At 34.1% G+C, this 15,337-nt stretch overlaps 1 long non-coding RNA gene across 1 annotated transcript in view; it reads left to right on the top strand.

Moving 5' to 3' along the window:
- The first annotated feature begins 13,271 nt into the window (after positions 1-13,271).
- LOC143231764 (uncharacterized) overlaps positions 13,272-15,337 on the top strand; it is a 128,962-nt gene continuing 126,896 nt past the window's right edge. The window contains exons 1-2 of the long non-coding RNA XR_013017167.1: positions 13,272-13,411; positions 14,059-14,288. This is a non-coding gene — a long non-coding RNA (uncharacterized LOC143231764). The remainder of the gene's footprint in view (positions 13,412-14,058; positions 14,289-15,337) is intronic.

The raw sequence follows: 15,337 nt of genomic DNA, 5'->3' as shown, positions 1-15,337 counted from the left end.
TAACATTACAAGATAAAGTAAAGATCGTACAATGGAATATCTCACTGTACCTGTACAGAGTGAACTGTGTTGTGTTTGTTAACATTACAAGATAAAGTAAAGATCATACAATGGAATATCTCACTGTACCTGTACAGAGTGAACTGTGTTGTGTTTGTTAACATTACAAGATAAAGTAAAGATCACACAATGGAATATCTCACTGTACCTGTACAGAGTGAACTATGTTGTGTTTGTTAACATTACAAGATGAAGTAAAGATCATACAATGGAATATCTCACTGTACCTGTACAGAGTGAACTGTGTTGTGTTTGTTAACATTACAAGATAAAGTAAAGATCATACAATGGAATATCTCACTGTACCTGTACAGAGTGAACTGTGTTGTGTTTGTTAACATTACAAGATAAAGTAAAGATCATACAATGGAATATCTCACTGTACCTGTACAGAGTGAACTGTATTGTGTTTGTTAATATTACAAGATAAAGTAAAGATCGTACAATGGAATATCTCACTGTACCTGTACAGAGTGAACTGTGTTGTGTTTGTTAACATTACAAGATATAGTAAAGATCATACAATGGAATATCTCACTGTACCTGTACAGAGTGAACTGTATTGTGTTTGTTAATATTACAAGATAAAGTAAAGATCGTACAATGGAATATCTCACTGTACCTGTACAGAGTGAACTGTGTTGTGTTTGTTAACATTACAAGATAAAGTAAAGATCGTACAATGGAATATCTCACTGTATCGGTACATAGTGAACTGTATTGTGTTTGTTAATATTACAAGATAAAGTAAAGATCATACAATGGAATATCTCACTGTCTGTACCTGTACAAAGTGAACTGTGTTGTGTTTGTTAACATTACAAGATGAAGTAAAGATCATACAATGGAATATCTCACTGTACCTGTACAGAGTGAACTGTGTTGTGTTTGTTAACATTACAAGATAAAGTAAAGATCATACAATGGAATATCTCACTGTACCTGTACAGAGTGAACTGTGTTGTGTTTGTTAACATTACAAGATAAAGTAAAGATCATACAATGGAATATCTCACTGTACCTGTTCAGAGTGAACTGTGTTGTGTTTGTTAACATTACAAGATAAAGTAAAGATCGTACAATGGAATATCTCACTGTACCTGTACAGAGTGAACTGTGTTGTGTTTGTTAACATTACAAGATAAAGTAAAGATCATACAATGGAATATCTCACTGTACCTGTACAGAGTGAACTGTGTTGTGTTTGTTAACATTACAAGATAAAGTAAAGATCATACAATGGAATATCTCACTGTACCTATACAGAGTGAACTCTGTTGTGTTTGTTAACATTACAAGATAAAGTAAAGATCGTACAATGGAATATCTCACTGTACCTGTACAGAGTGAACTGTGTTGTGTTTGTTAACATTACAAGATAAAGTAAAGATCATACAATGGAATATCTCACTGTACCTGTACAGAGTGAACTGTGTTGTGTTTGTTAACATTACAAGATAAAGTAAAGATCATACAATGGAATATCTCACTGTACCTGTACAGAGTGAACTGTGTTGTGTTTGTTAACATTACAAGATAAAGTAAAGATCATACAATGGAATATCTCACTGTACCTGTACAGAGTGAACTGTGTTGTGTTTGTTAACATTACAAGATAAAGTAAAGATCATACAATGGAATATCTCACTGTACCTGTACAGAGTGAACTGTGTTGTGTTTGTTAACATTACAAGATAAAGTAAAGATCATACAATGGAATATCTCACTGTACCTGTACAGAGTGAACTGTGTTGTGTTTGTTAACATTACAAGATAAAGTAAAGATCATACAATGGAATATCTCACTGTACCTGTACAAAGTGAACTGTGTTGTGTTTGTTAACATTACAAGATGAAGTAAAGATCATACAATGGAATATCTCACTGTACCTGTACAGAGTGAACTGTGTTGTGTTTGTTAACATTACAAGATAAAGTAAAGATCATACAATGGAATATCTCACTGTACCTGTACAGAGTGAACTGTGTTGTGTTTGTTAACATTACAAGATAAAGTAAAGATCATACAATGGAATATCTCACTGTACCTGTTCAGAGTGAACTGTGTTGTGTTTGTTAACATTACAAGATAAAGTAAAGATCATACAATGGAATATCTCACTGTACCTGTACAGAGTGAACTGTGTTGTGTTTGTTAACATTACAAGATAAAGTAAAGATCATACAATGGAATATCTCACTGTACCTGTACAGAGTGAACTGTGTTGTGTTTGTTAACATTACAAGATAAAGTAAAGATCATACAATGGAATATCTCACTGTACCTATACAGAGTGAACTCTGTTGTGTTTGTTAACATTACAAGATAAAGTAAAGATCGTACAATGGAATATCTCACTGTACCTGTACAGAGTGAACTGTGTTGTGTTTGTTAACATTACAAGATAAAGTAAAGATCATACAATGGAATATCTCACTGTACCTGTACAGAGTGAACTGTGTTGTGTTTGTTAACATTACAAGATAAAGTAAAGATCATACAATGGAATATCTCACTGTACCTGTACAGAGTGAACTGTGTTGTGTTTGTTAACATTACAAGATAAAGTAAAGATCATACAATGGAATATCTCACTGTACCTGTACAGAGTGAACTGTGTTGTGTTTGTTAACATTACAAGATAAAGTAAAGATCATACAATGGAATATCTCACTGTACCTGTACAGAGTGAACTGTGTTGTGTTTGTTAACATTACAAGATAAAGTAAAGATCATACAATGGAATATCTCACTGTACCTGTACAGAGTGAACTGTGTTGTGTTTGTTAACATTACAAGATAAAGTAAAGATCATACAATGGAATATCTCACTGTACCTGTACAGAGTGAACTGTGTTGTGTTTGTTAACATTACAAGATAAAGTAAAGATCATACAATGGAATATCTCACTGTACCTGTACAGAGTGAACTGTGTTGTGTTTGTTAACATTACAAGATAAAGTAAAGATCATACAATGGAATATCTCACTGTACCTGTACAGAGTGAACTGTGTTGTGTTTGTTAACATTACAAGATAAAGTAAAGATCATACAATGGAATATCTCACTGTACCTGTACAGAGTGAACTGTGTTGTGTTTGTTAACATTACAAGATAAAGTAAAGATCATACAATGGAATATCTCACTGTACCTGTACAGAGTGAACTATGTTGTGTTTGTTAACATTACAAGATGAAGTAAAGATCATACAATGGAATATCTCACTGTACCTGTACAGAGTGAACTGTGTTGTGTTTGTTAACATTACAAGATAAAGTAAAGATCATACAATGGAATATCTCACTGTACCTGTACAGAGTGAACTGTGTTGTGTTTGTTAACATTACAAGATAAAGTAAAGATCATACAATGGAATATCTCACTGTACCTGTTCAGAGTGAACTGTGTTGTGTTTGTTAACATTACAAGATAAAGTAAAGATCGTACAATGGAATATCTCACTGTACCTGTACAGAGTGAACTGTGTTGTGTTTGTTAACATTACAAGATAAAGTAAAGATCATACAATGGAATATCTCACTGTACCTGTACAGAGTGAACTGTGTTGTGTTTGTTAACATTACAAGATAAAGTAAAGATCATACAATGGAATATCTCACTGTACCTATACAGAGTGAACTCTGTTGTGTTTGTTAACATTACAAGATAAAGTAAAGATCATACAATGGAATATCTCACTGTACCTGTACAGAGTGAACTGTGTTGTGTTTGTTAACATTACAAGATAAAGTAAAGATCATACAATGGAATATCTCACTGTACCTGTACAGAGTGAACTGTGTTGTGTTTGTTAACATTACAAGATAAAGTAAAGATCATACAATGGAATATCTCACTGTACCTGTACAGAGTGAACTGTGTTGTGTTTGTTAACATTACAAGATAAAGTAAAGATCATACAATGGAATATCTCACTGTACCTGTACAGAGTGAACTGTGTTGTGTTTGTTAACATTACAAGATAAAGTAAAGATCATACAATGGAATATCTCACTGTACCTGTACAGAGTGAACTGTGTTGTGTTTGTTAACATTACAAGATAAAGTAAAGATCATACAATGGAATATCTCACTGTACCTGTACAGAGTGAACTGTGTTGTGTTTGTTAACATTACAAGATAAAGTAAAGATCATACAATGGAATATCTCACTGTACCTGTACAGAGTGAACTGTGTTGTGTTTGTTAACATTACAAGATAAAGTAAAGATCATACAATGGAATATCTCACTGTACCTGTACAGAGTGAACTGTGTTGTGTTTGTTAACATTACAAGATAAAGTAAAGATCATACAATGGAATATCTCACTGTACCTGTACAGAGTGAACTGTGTTGTGTTTGTTAACATTACAAGATAAAGTAAAGATCATACAATGGAATATCTCACTGTACCTGTACAGAGTGAACTGTGTTGTGTTTGTTAACATTACAAGATAAAGTAAAGATCATACAATGGAATATCTCACTGTACCTGTACAGAGTGAACTATGTTGTGTTTGTTAACATTACAAGATAAAGTAAAGATCATACAATGGAATATCTCACTGTACCTGTACAGAGTGAACTGTGTTGTGTTTGTTAACATTACAAGATAAAGTAAAGATCATACAATGGAATATCTCACTGTACCTGTACAGAGTGAACTGTGTTGTGTTTGTTAACATTACAAGATAAAGTAAAGATCGTACAATGGAATATCTCACTGTACCTGTACAGAGTGAACTGTGTTGTGTTTGTTAACATTACAAGATAAAGTAAAGATCGTACAATGGAATATCTCACTGTACCTGTACAGAGTGAACTGTGTTGTGTTTGTTAACATTACAAGATAAAGTAAAGATCGTACAATGGAATATCTCACTGTACCTGTACAGAGTGAACTGTGTTGTGTTTGTTAACATTACAAGATAAAGTAAAGATCATACAATGGAATATCTCACTGTACCTGTACAGAGTGAACTGTGTTGTGTTTGTTAACATTACAAGATAAAGTAAAGATCATACAATGGAATATCTCACTGTACCTGTACAGAGTGAACTGTGTTGTGTTTGTTAACATTACAAGATAAAGTAAAGATCATACAATGGAATATCTCACTGTACCTGTACAGAGTGAACTGTGTTGTGTTTGTTAACATTACAAGATAAAGTAAAGATCATACAATGGAATATCTCACTGTACCTGTACAGAGTGAACTGTGTTGTGTTTGTTAACATTACAAGATAAAGTAAAGATCATACAATGGAATATCTCACTGTACCTGTACAGAGTGAACTGTGTTGTGTTTGTTAACATTACAAGATAAAGTAAAGATCATACAATGGAATATCTCACTGTACCTGTACAGAGTGAACTGTGTTGTGTTTGTTAACATTACAAGATAAAGTAAAGATCATACAATGGAATATCTCACTGTACCTGTACAGAGTGAACTGTGTTGTGTTTGTTAACATTACAAGATAAAGTAAAGATCATACAATGGAATATCTCACTGTACCTGTACAGAGTGAACTGTGTTGTGTTTGTTAACATTACAAGATAAAGTAAAGATCATACAATGGAATATCTCACTGTACCTGTACAGAGTGAACTGTGTTGTGTTTGTTAACATTACAAGATAAAGTAAAGATCATACAATGGAATATCTCACTGTACCTGTACAGAGTGAACTGTGTTGTGTTTGTTAACATTACAAGATAAAGTAAAGATCATACAATGGAATATCTCACTGTACCTGTACAGAGTGAACTATGTTGTGTTTGTTAACATTACAAGATGAAGTAAAGATCATACAATGGAATATCTCACTGTACCTGTACAGAGTGAACTGTGTTGTGTTTGTTAACATTACAAGATAAAGTAAAGATCATACAATGGAATATCTCACTGTACCTGTACAGAGTGAACTGTGTTGTGTTTGTTAACATTACAAGATAAAGTAAAGATCGTACAATGGAATATCTCACTGTACCTGTACAGAGTGAACTGTGTTGTGTTTGTTAACATTACAAGATAAAGTAAAGATCGTACAATGGAATATCTCACTGTACCTGTACAGAGTGAACTGTGTTGTGTTTGTTAACATTACAAGATAAAGTAAAGATCGTACAATGGAATATCTCACTGTACCTGTACAGAGTGAACTGTGTTGTGTTTGTTAACATTACAAGATAAAGTAAAGATCATACAATGGAATATCTCACTGTACCTGTACAGAGTGAACTGTGTTGTGTTTGTTAACATTACAAGATAAAGTAAAGATCATACAATGGAATATCTCACTGTACCTGTACAGAGTGAACTGTGTTGTGTTTGTTAACATTACAAGATAAAGTAAAGATCGTACAATGGAATATCTCTCTAAATTTGTACATAGTGAACTGTGTGTGTTATGTTTGTTTATGTTAAAAGAGAAAGTATAGATCATACAATGGAATATCTCTCTAAATTTGTACATAGTGAACAGTGTTATTATAGTTAATATTAAAACAGACAATAAAAATTCACTTCTGCTCCTCTATGCGCAAGGAATTTCATGTTTTATAATCCAAAGATGAACCACAACCCATAGATCGTTCAGTACAGCTCCAAGTACAATGTATCGGTTCTTACGATGACTTAAGCGTTACTTTAGTTGTAAATAATAATGGCTTAAGGCTTTAATGTATGAACCTGTTTTATCTGGTTAAATTACTCGACAAATAGTAGTTAATAGAGACAATGATTCCTTCTCATAGTGTTAAATCCTAGATAAGGTCTCGTTGTAATGTTTTATAAAATTCAACTATTTGAATCTTGGTGTAAAGTGATAATAATATGCTAGAGCTAAGATAATTAGGGTTAACTTAATACAATCTGCTACATAAGTTTCAACCAAATTTAGGCCTCGTAGTGGTATTTATTACCATTGTTCGATTTTAGCGTAGGACTAAATCATAAAAACGTATTAAAACTTATATATAGAACACGAAAAGATGTTGAAAATGGATTAACTGATATAATTCGTGTGGAAAAAATTGGTAAATGTGTAAAAAACACACGTGTCTTTAGAACGTTTTAATACCTTGATTTTCTATCTGCCGCTGTTCTCTCTCGTCAAACCGAAACTGAAAGTTTGTATTAATACACTCTTTAATATATAACGGGCTATAAGTTTAACTTTCAATCCTAAACTAAAACTGTTTTTCCTAATTAGCATTTGTCTACTTGTCGTTCTACAGAAACTTAGCAGCAAAATACCAGTACCAAAGCTTTTAAAGTCACAACATGTGATTGGTGTTCGCGAGGTTTAGAAAGAGGTTTAGCTTTGTTCTCATTGGCTGCTACGTAAAAGTAAAAGACGAAAACAAAAGAAATCCCACCTTGGTGGACAAACATAATAGTCGCACGTTTGTGTCAAAGATTTAGGTTTTCTATCTTCATCACAGAAATACAGAGGAACCCTGAGTAGATCGTAGTCACGGAAACACCCAAAAATTGGCGTTTTGATCCCTGTCAAAGTTCGGAGGTTTAATATTGATAAATATTACTTTCAATACAAATTGAAATATACAGGGCGTTCGGAAAGTCACTGTGCAGTTTTGTAATCATATTTTATCCAGTCTATTTCAAGCCAGCAACTGATAGCGGTGTTTAGAAACAAAATAAGAAGGATCCAGGCCTGTATTGATGCCAATGTGGGTCACTTTTAACATTGTTTACAATTGTCATTCATATTTACCTCCTGTATTCTATATTGAAACATGTCTGTTAATAAATATATAAGTGCACAGTGACTTTCCGAACACCCTGTAGGTCACTTTATACATAAATCAAAACACAGGTCACCTCCTGCAATATTTTCAAGGTATGTCACTTTATATATCAGCCGAAACATAAATCACCTTTAAATGTAGGTCACGAACAAATATGTTTACCTTATAACTTCCTTGGTTACATATAGAGCTGGCTCGGCATCGCCAGGTGGGTTAAGGCGTTCGACTCCCCGTTACACCAAACATACACGCCCTTTCAGTTTGAGGGCGTTATAATATGTGGGTCAATCCCACTATTTGTTGGTAGAAGAGTAGCCCCAGAATTGGCGGTGGGTGGTGATGACTAGCTTCCCTCTAGCCTTATACTGTGAAATTAGTGACGGCTAACGCAGGTCGCAAAAATTCAAAACAATGAAATAAACATATAGAGCTTCGTATGAACCGTTTTCTAGTTGTTTTTAAAAATGTTCTGCATTTTTTTTCTTAGTTAGTTATCTGGGACGTTCAGGCTAAATTTGGTCCTGGATGTAAAAGGCCCAATAATAAAAGACTCTGTGGTTAAAATAACGGAAGGCCCAGGGGTACCAGCCTCGCAACCATAGGGAACAAGAGGTGTTGAAACAATTTTAACTTGTTCAGTGCCGCAGACGAGATAACTCGTCCAAGCCGATCGGTAACACAGTGCCACGGACGAGTTAATTCGTTCTCAATAATACCTAACTTCAACGCTAGATGTCAGCACCATACAAGCATTTGACCTACTTACATATTGTTTCACTTTCTATCCAAAATGGCGTCACAAAAAAGGTTACAAAATGAAGAAGCATTAGAGTTGTATTTTGAACTTGGTTCGGAGTTGCCGTAGCAGCTGAAATACTTGGCAGTCAACAGGTTAAGGGATAATTGAACGTTTGCGGGGAAATTACATTGATAAACATGGATTTATAAGTGAAAGTCGTTTTCATCAAACAGTTTTAAAATTGTTGTTAATTTCCACAGTTAGGTGGATTGGGAGTAACGGGCGTGGCAAACCTCTGATTGGTTGTATAGTCGGTAGAGGTCGAACGTCCCTGGTTGTCGTCGAAAAATGGTTATGATTTTTTTCGTCAGTAGTATTCAATTTATGGTTAACAAAATGTTGGAGCTGATAGATGAAAGTTATTTTTTAAGTTTTCTAAAAGACAAGACCGAGTGGGGTAAACACCTCCCCTGCTCTAGGTATCCAGTTCAACTTCCAATTACTGTAGTTACCCTTTTCTGACATTATGCAATTAGGAAATGCTATTAACTTTACATATGATTTTCTTTAGAAGAGCAAATGATAGGGGAAAAAAAACATTCTTCGAATTGCTTTAGTACTGATGAGGCCCGACATGGCCAGGTGGTTAAGACACTCGTGCTCGTAATCCGAAGTCGCGGGTTCGAATCCCCGTCACACCACACGTGCCGTGGGGCCGTTATAATGTGACGGTCTAATCCCACTATTCGTTTGTAAAAGAGTAGCCGAAGAGTTGGCGGTTGGTAGTGATGACTAGCTTCCCTCTAGCCTTTTAATCCATAGTAATAAGGAAAACAGTCAAATACCATTGCAAATCACCCGTAACATCAAACATGCTCAACAGTCGTTAAGGCGTTATATGTGACGGTCAATGAGTGTATGTTTTCTTAAAGGAAAGCCACATTCGGCTATCTGCTGAATCCACCAAAGGGAATCGAAACCATGATTTTAACTTTGTAAATCCGTAGACTTACCGCTGTACTAACGGGAAACGTTACGGCCAATCTCACTATTCGTTGGTAAAAGAGTAGCGCCTACCCTCTTAAACAGTTAAATTAGGGGTGGCTTTATGCGAAATCCACAACGAAACCTAGTAGTGAGTGATACATGTAACAAAGTTATCAAAAACCATCGTGCTCTGACCCCTTCCATGTAATGTCCATAACTTGATTTAATATAATTTTAAAAAAACTAGATCTAATACAGAACTATTATTTAGCGAGAACCTTCTGAGTCTGTTTATTCCGAATATTCGCTCGACGAAAACCAAGGGTTTCATGTTTCGAAACTATCGAAACTCTTTTCTCCAGCATTATAATTCTTCAGACTTACCCCTGTGCCATTGGGAGGGGGATTACAATAGGGCTATCTATTTCATCTATAATCTGTCCTCGTTCTCGAAATCCACAACTTGAAGCAACGGGGAGCAAACTTGGAACTTTCGAATTCACTAACCACTAGGCCACGTCGTAATAGAAAAGAGCAGTTAAATTATTCTGTAAATAAATATATAAAAATCCAATAATTAACACACAACATAGAGATCACACATACAATACTTATTTGATACTGTGCCAGTGGCGGCGCCGGGAAGGGGAGCTTGGGGGGCTTGAGCCTCACCAAAATGAGCCAAGCTCCCCAATATTGTTACCTACATATATTCATAAAATATGGAAAACACAATCGTCATTGTTGCTTAACAATTAACATCAAACAGACATAGATTTGTAGAACTCAACGTCTTCATTAAGACGGAAGTATGTGTCATGCGTCCCATAGCAACTTTCTGAATGCACTGAAACTCATGCGCTGTATTGTCACTTCCTGTGTAATGCCATTCTATCTTGAGCTTTGACGACGATTAGACGACCACGTTGATTTCAAGTTACAACAGAACAGGCACATTGTTTTGAAGTAATATTGACTATAAACACAACAAGATGAAAGATAGTTAGCCTGATAGTGACCTTACTTTTCCTCAGAGTGTATTAACTTCACATAGGATAATTCGTTTCTGCTATGTAAACTATGTCTTTATGTTATATTTCTTTTGATTTGTAGCTTTACTCTTAATGGTATATTAAATGTTCAATCTAAGCTAATCTTGATTTTCTTTATTATTATGTATTACCTTGGGTGGAATTTAGGTGAGCTTCCTCTTTTACATATACGCATATTTTCATAAACAGATTATTTCTAATTTGTAATAATGAATTATTAATCAAAGTATGAGTTTCCAATGAAAACTGCATTGAAAACGCAGTTCAAAATTGCACACCTTTCTGAAATGTACCTTGGTATTTAAGTTATTATAATTTACCATCTGTACTTCATATTGGTGGCATTTTGGAAGCCACTCCACAGTTTACCTCAGCTCCTAGCGCCACCACTGTACTGTACCTTTAATTAATTTCTTTCGCTGGCTACTTGCTGTCTCCTGGTGGTTCAATAGTAAGTTTAAGGACCTAAAACACTAACAACTGGATTTTGCTACTTCGACGTGTGCAAAGCACAATTAACCCATTTTTTAGCTTTGTTCTTAACAAAAAACAAACACTTCACTGGACTTCGCCTAGAAACAAATTAAAAATTTTAACAGAACGCTGCTCTACGCTTTATGTTCATTTAAAACATTTGTTTTTAATTCTATATGTTTTAAAAAACTTAGGACCAAAATTCTTCAATAAACCCCTTGAAAACCGAAATATTTTCGCACATCAAAAACTTTGCGCATGTGATTAACTAATTAACGAAATTAATGATAAAACAAAATAAAATATAATCATTATGGTCACGTGTAAAAACCAATACATCTTAATGTCATGTTGTAGCGATGGTTCAGCACATTTTATGTAACAGATAGTCGTTCCCTTTCTAAAGACGTTCTAAGTAAATTGGTTTTGTTCAGGAAATGCAGAGTGAAAGAAAATTAACACTTTTTTTTCCTTTCACCCCATACAGTTGAGATGCAAAGATAGAAGACTGAATTATTTCGTAATCAATTCTGTCCAAAGATTTGTTTGTTGTTAAGCACAAAGTTTGTTTTGTTTTTAATTTCACGCAAAGCTACACGAGCGCTATCTTCGCTAGCCGTCCCTAATTTAGCAGCGTAAGACTAGAGGGAAGGCAGCTAGTCATCACTATCACTACCCACCGCCAGCTCTTGGGCTACTCTTTTACCAAAGAATACTAGGATTGACCGTCACTTTATAACGCCCCCACAGCTGAAAGGGCGAGCACGTTTGGTGCGACGGGGATTCGAACCCGCGACCCTCGGAATACGAGTCAAGTGTCTTAACCACCTGGCCATGCCAAGCACAAAGTTACACAATGTGCTAACTACGTTGTGTTATCATAGATTTTTAGTGCTATAACCCTTCAAAGGTGTCGCTTCTGTCACAGAGAGTGTGTTGAAATGGAAATTTGAGTAGTTGTCCAAAGCAACTAATGAGGTCTCTGATTAATTTATCATAAAGACAAAAAGAATAATTAAAGTCTGTTGTTTATGAAGATTAAACTTAGGAAACTTGATACACACCTTGCAGTTTTTAACAACGTTTTACAAATGATCAAATTTTAGTTTAATATATGACGCAAGTAAAAACTACCGCCAAAACAGGAATTGTTGCACGATAACATTCCAACTTTCCTCCAAAAAAACGTGATCTTGCTTCTCAAAGTGTTACCGAATCGTTCCGAAGTCCTCTCGAGACTTCCCGAAGTGTTGCTGAATTTTTCTGAATTTTTGCCAAGTCTTTCACCATTTTTTTGTTTCGTGTTCTCTTGAAGTGGATTTATTACCGAAACTTCTTCTGTCGAGTTCCTATAACTAGCACACGGTTGAAGAAAACAAACTTTTCTGTCAGGAGGACGAGGTCCTGAAATTGATCAAACAGATAACTTTTACACTTCATTTTTTTTTTGTTTTATCTTAAAGTGGGCAGTCAAAAGCTGTAACAAGCACATAAAAACCAAAATATTTCAGAACTAATTTATTAAGTCCAGACATTTAAATATCGTTGATGAAGTATGCGTTTCTTGGGGTAAAGACTGTCACGCATTGTTTTACGTCACATTCTGTCTTATGTCTGATGTTCCATAGAAGAAACAAACAATAGAGTAGTTTAAAGTTGCGTGCTGAGTTATTAATCAGAGTTTTGTTAGAAGCTTTCTAATAGAAACTATAATTAATCATACAGTTTGCCGGTTAAAGAAGCCTACCATTGCACAGATGATTTTTATTAAATCTATTAAGTCACCGTTAATTCTGAATAAGTAACTTTTGTGGGAATTCTTAGCCCTAAACTGTTCTACACTTGAGAAAAATTAATAATGGTGTGTGGGGAATGTTTTCCATTTTGATTTTAGTAATTCTAAACAATCATGAATTATATAATATCACAACATTAGAAATAATAATTACTTTCTTCAAATTATAGGAAAAATGAGTTGAATAACAAAACTAAAATAAAATATACATAATAACCTGCACATTTGTTAAAAGGCAGCGTTGAAATGATTTTAAACAATGCCAGATGTACTGTACATTCAACGGAGCGTTGTTTCATTCCTTCACCACAGGCGGCGTTGCAAGGGCCCCAACTGCTGATCGTGAACCTGAAAACAGCGATAAGTGTATTATCAGTCAATCAGTTAACTATATCATGTATAATACTAGAAGATACCTGTAAAACATTTACAGTCAAATTAAGATATTATTACAAAAGAATTTCTTTAAATACGGAACTTATAGAATAATACAAAAGAATTCTAATCGTAGACACCGAAATCTGTAAGTCCATTTACGTTAGGCCTAAGATTAGTTATGCCTTTATTAAGTATAGCTTATGTTCGGCAAATAGATAATTTAACTGTAACTCATGAATGTTTTTGCTTCAGTTAGGGCTAAACTTTACACTACATAAAACTATCTATCAATAAATAAGTGTATAATGCTATTTCCCAACCTAACGTTATACCTTTTAAAAGAGTTTGAATATTTAAAATATTTGTTGTACAAAATGTTTGCTAAAATATATTTATATCCAGCTTTTATTTACATCCGTTGAAATCAAACGTAGGCGCATGCGCATTTATATAGTAAAGTACGCGGCATTTTCAGGACAGGCAAAAACTGAGTACCACTGTAATTGACAAGAATATTTAAAAAAATTTTAAACTAAAAGTCCTGTTATAAAAATTGTGAAATATTAATCAAAATCACAAATTTATAAAATTTAACCCCTACTTTGGCAGCTTTATAAACTTATCTGTAAACCAAAGTAAAAATTATATTTTATAAATTTGGGATTGTGGTTTTAAATTCTTTCATCTTTATTTTCATAGAGGGATCTCTACTTCATTTCATAATTCATATTTTTAATACTTTTGTTTATTTTTTTATACTATACCTGTATAAAGTACCAACCTTATCTTTAGAAACTGTCGCATGTCTATTCATCGATATATAGCGTCCTCTGTTGGGTTGAGAAGATATTGAAGTACCTGCATGACATGTTTACCATTTATATTATACCTCCATGTATACGTGTGAATGTTTATTGGAGTATCAATAGGAAATACCCACAAATCAGTCGATAAAGCTGGAAAAATCTTCCAGCAATAGTCAGAGCCGTCTAGGCACTAGCCCTGTTGACGTCATCAGATAGGTAGAATACGAAAAGTTGTTTATTTATAATATTATTAATTGTATACTGGATACGTTAGGGACCTTTCTATTGTATTATTATTATATATATATTTCATAATATATCGTAACAACTACTTTAAATGGTCGTGTTTTTTTTTTTTGTTTAGGAGTTCAATTCGGCGCGTGAATTATTCGGAATCCTTGTCGATTTATACCATTTAACACTACCGCATTTAGAATAGACAGTAATATTCTGTTTCTGGCATTAACTGAATTCACGTTTCAAACAAATAAAACTAATGACAATGGGTTCGAACAAGAAAAGCTGATATTTTTTAGTCTTTATTAAATTGCAACAATGATTAATACATATCGAATAATGTGTGGGTGTTTTCTTATAGCAAAGCCACATAGGGCTATCTGCTGAGCCCACCAAGGGGAATCAAACCCCTGATTTTAGTGTTGTAAATCCGAAGACATACCTCTCTACAAGCGGGGGTGCATATCGAATCATAGTAAGCCTATAAAAAGCTTTTTTTTTTTATTAAGCACAAAGCTACACAAAGGGCTATCTGTTCTCTGCCCACCACGGGTATCGAAACCCGATTTTTAGCGTTGTAAGTTCGCAGACATACCGCTAAGCAACTGGGGGGCTATAAAAAGCAAAAATAAATACAGGGCACGTAAAATATATGTAAATATAGCTTAAGGCTTAACAGTTAATAAATAATATAATATATGTATATAGCTTATGGCTTAACAGTTAAGATATATTGTAAGATTTAACATTTAAATGATAGTATAAAATATAATTATAGCCTTAACAGTTAACAGGTTGTAAATATATTAAGAGTTAACACTTAAACGATAGTACAAAAATGGCTTAAGGCGTAACGGTTAACAGGTTGTACAGATATTTTAGGGTTAATAGTTATAAGGTAGTCTAGATATAGTTTAAGGGTTAACTACAACAAATATAATATAAGAATAAGTTGTTTTGCCTCGGGTAGTTCCGTTGTCGAAATGATCCATTTGTCTGTGAAACCGGGAAAAGATAGGTCCAGTTGT

This window comes from Tachypleus tridentatus, chromosome 11 (assembly GCF_004210375.1).
Source record: "Tachypleus tridentatus isolate NWPU-2018 chromosome 11, ASM421037v1, whole genome shotgun sequence".
In the NCBI taxonomy this organism is placed as follows: Eukaryota; Metazoa; Arthropoda; class Merostomata; order Xiphosura; family Limulidae; genus Tachypleus; species Tachypleus tridentatus.
This window is presented reverse-complemented; position numbering and strand designations above follow the sequence as displayed.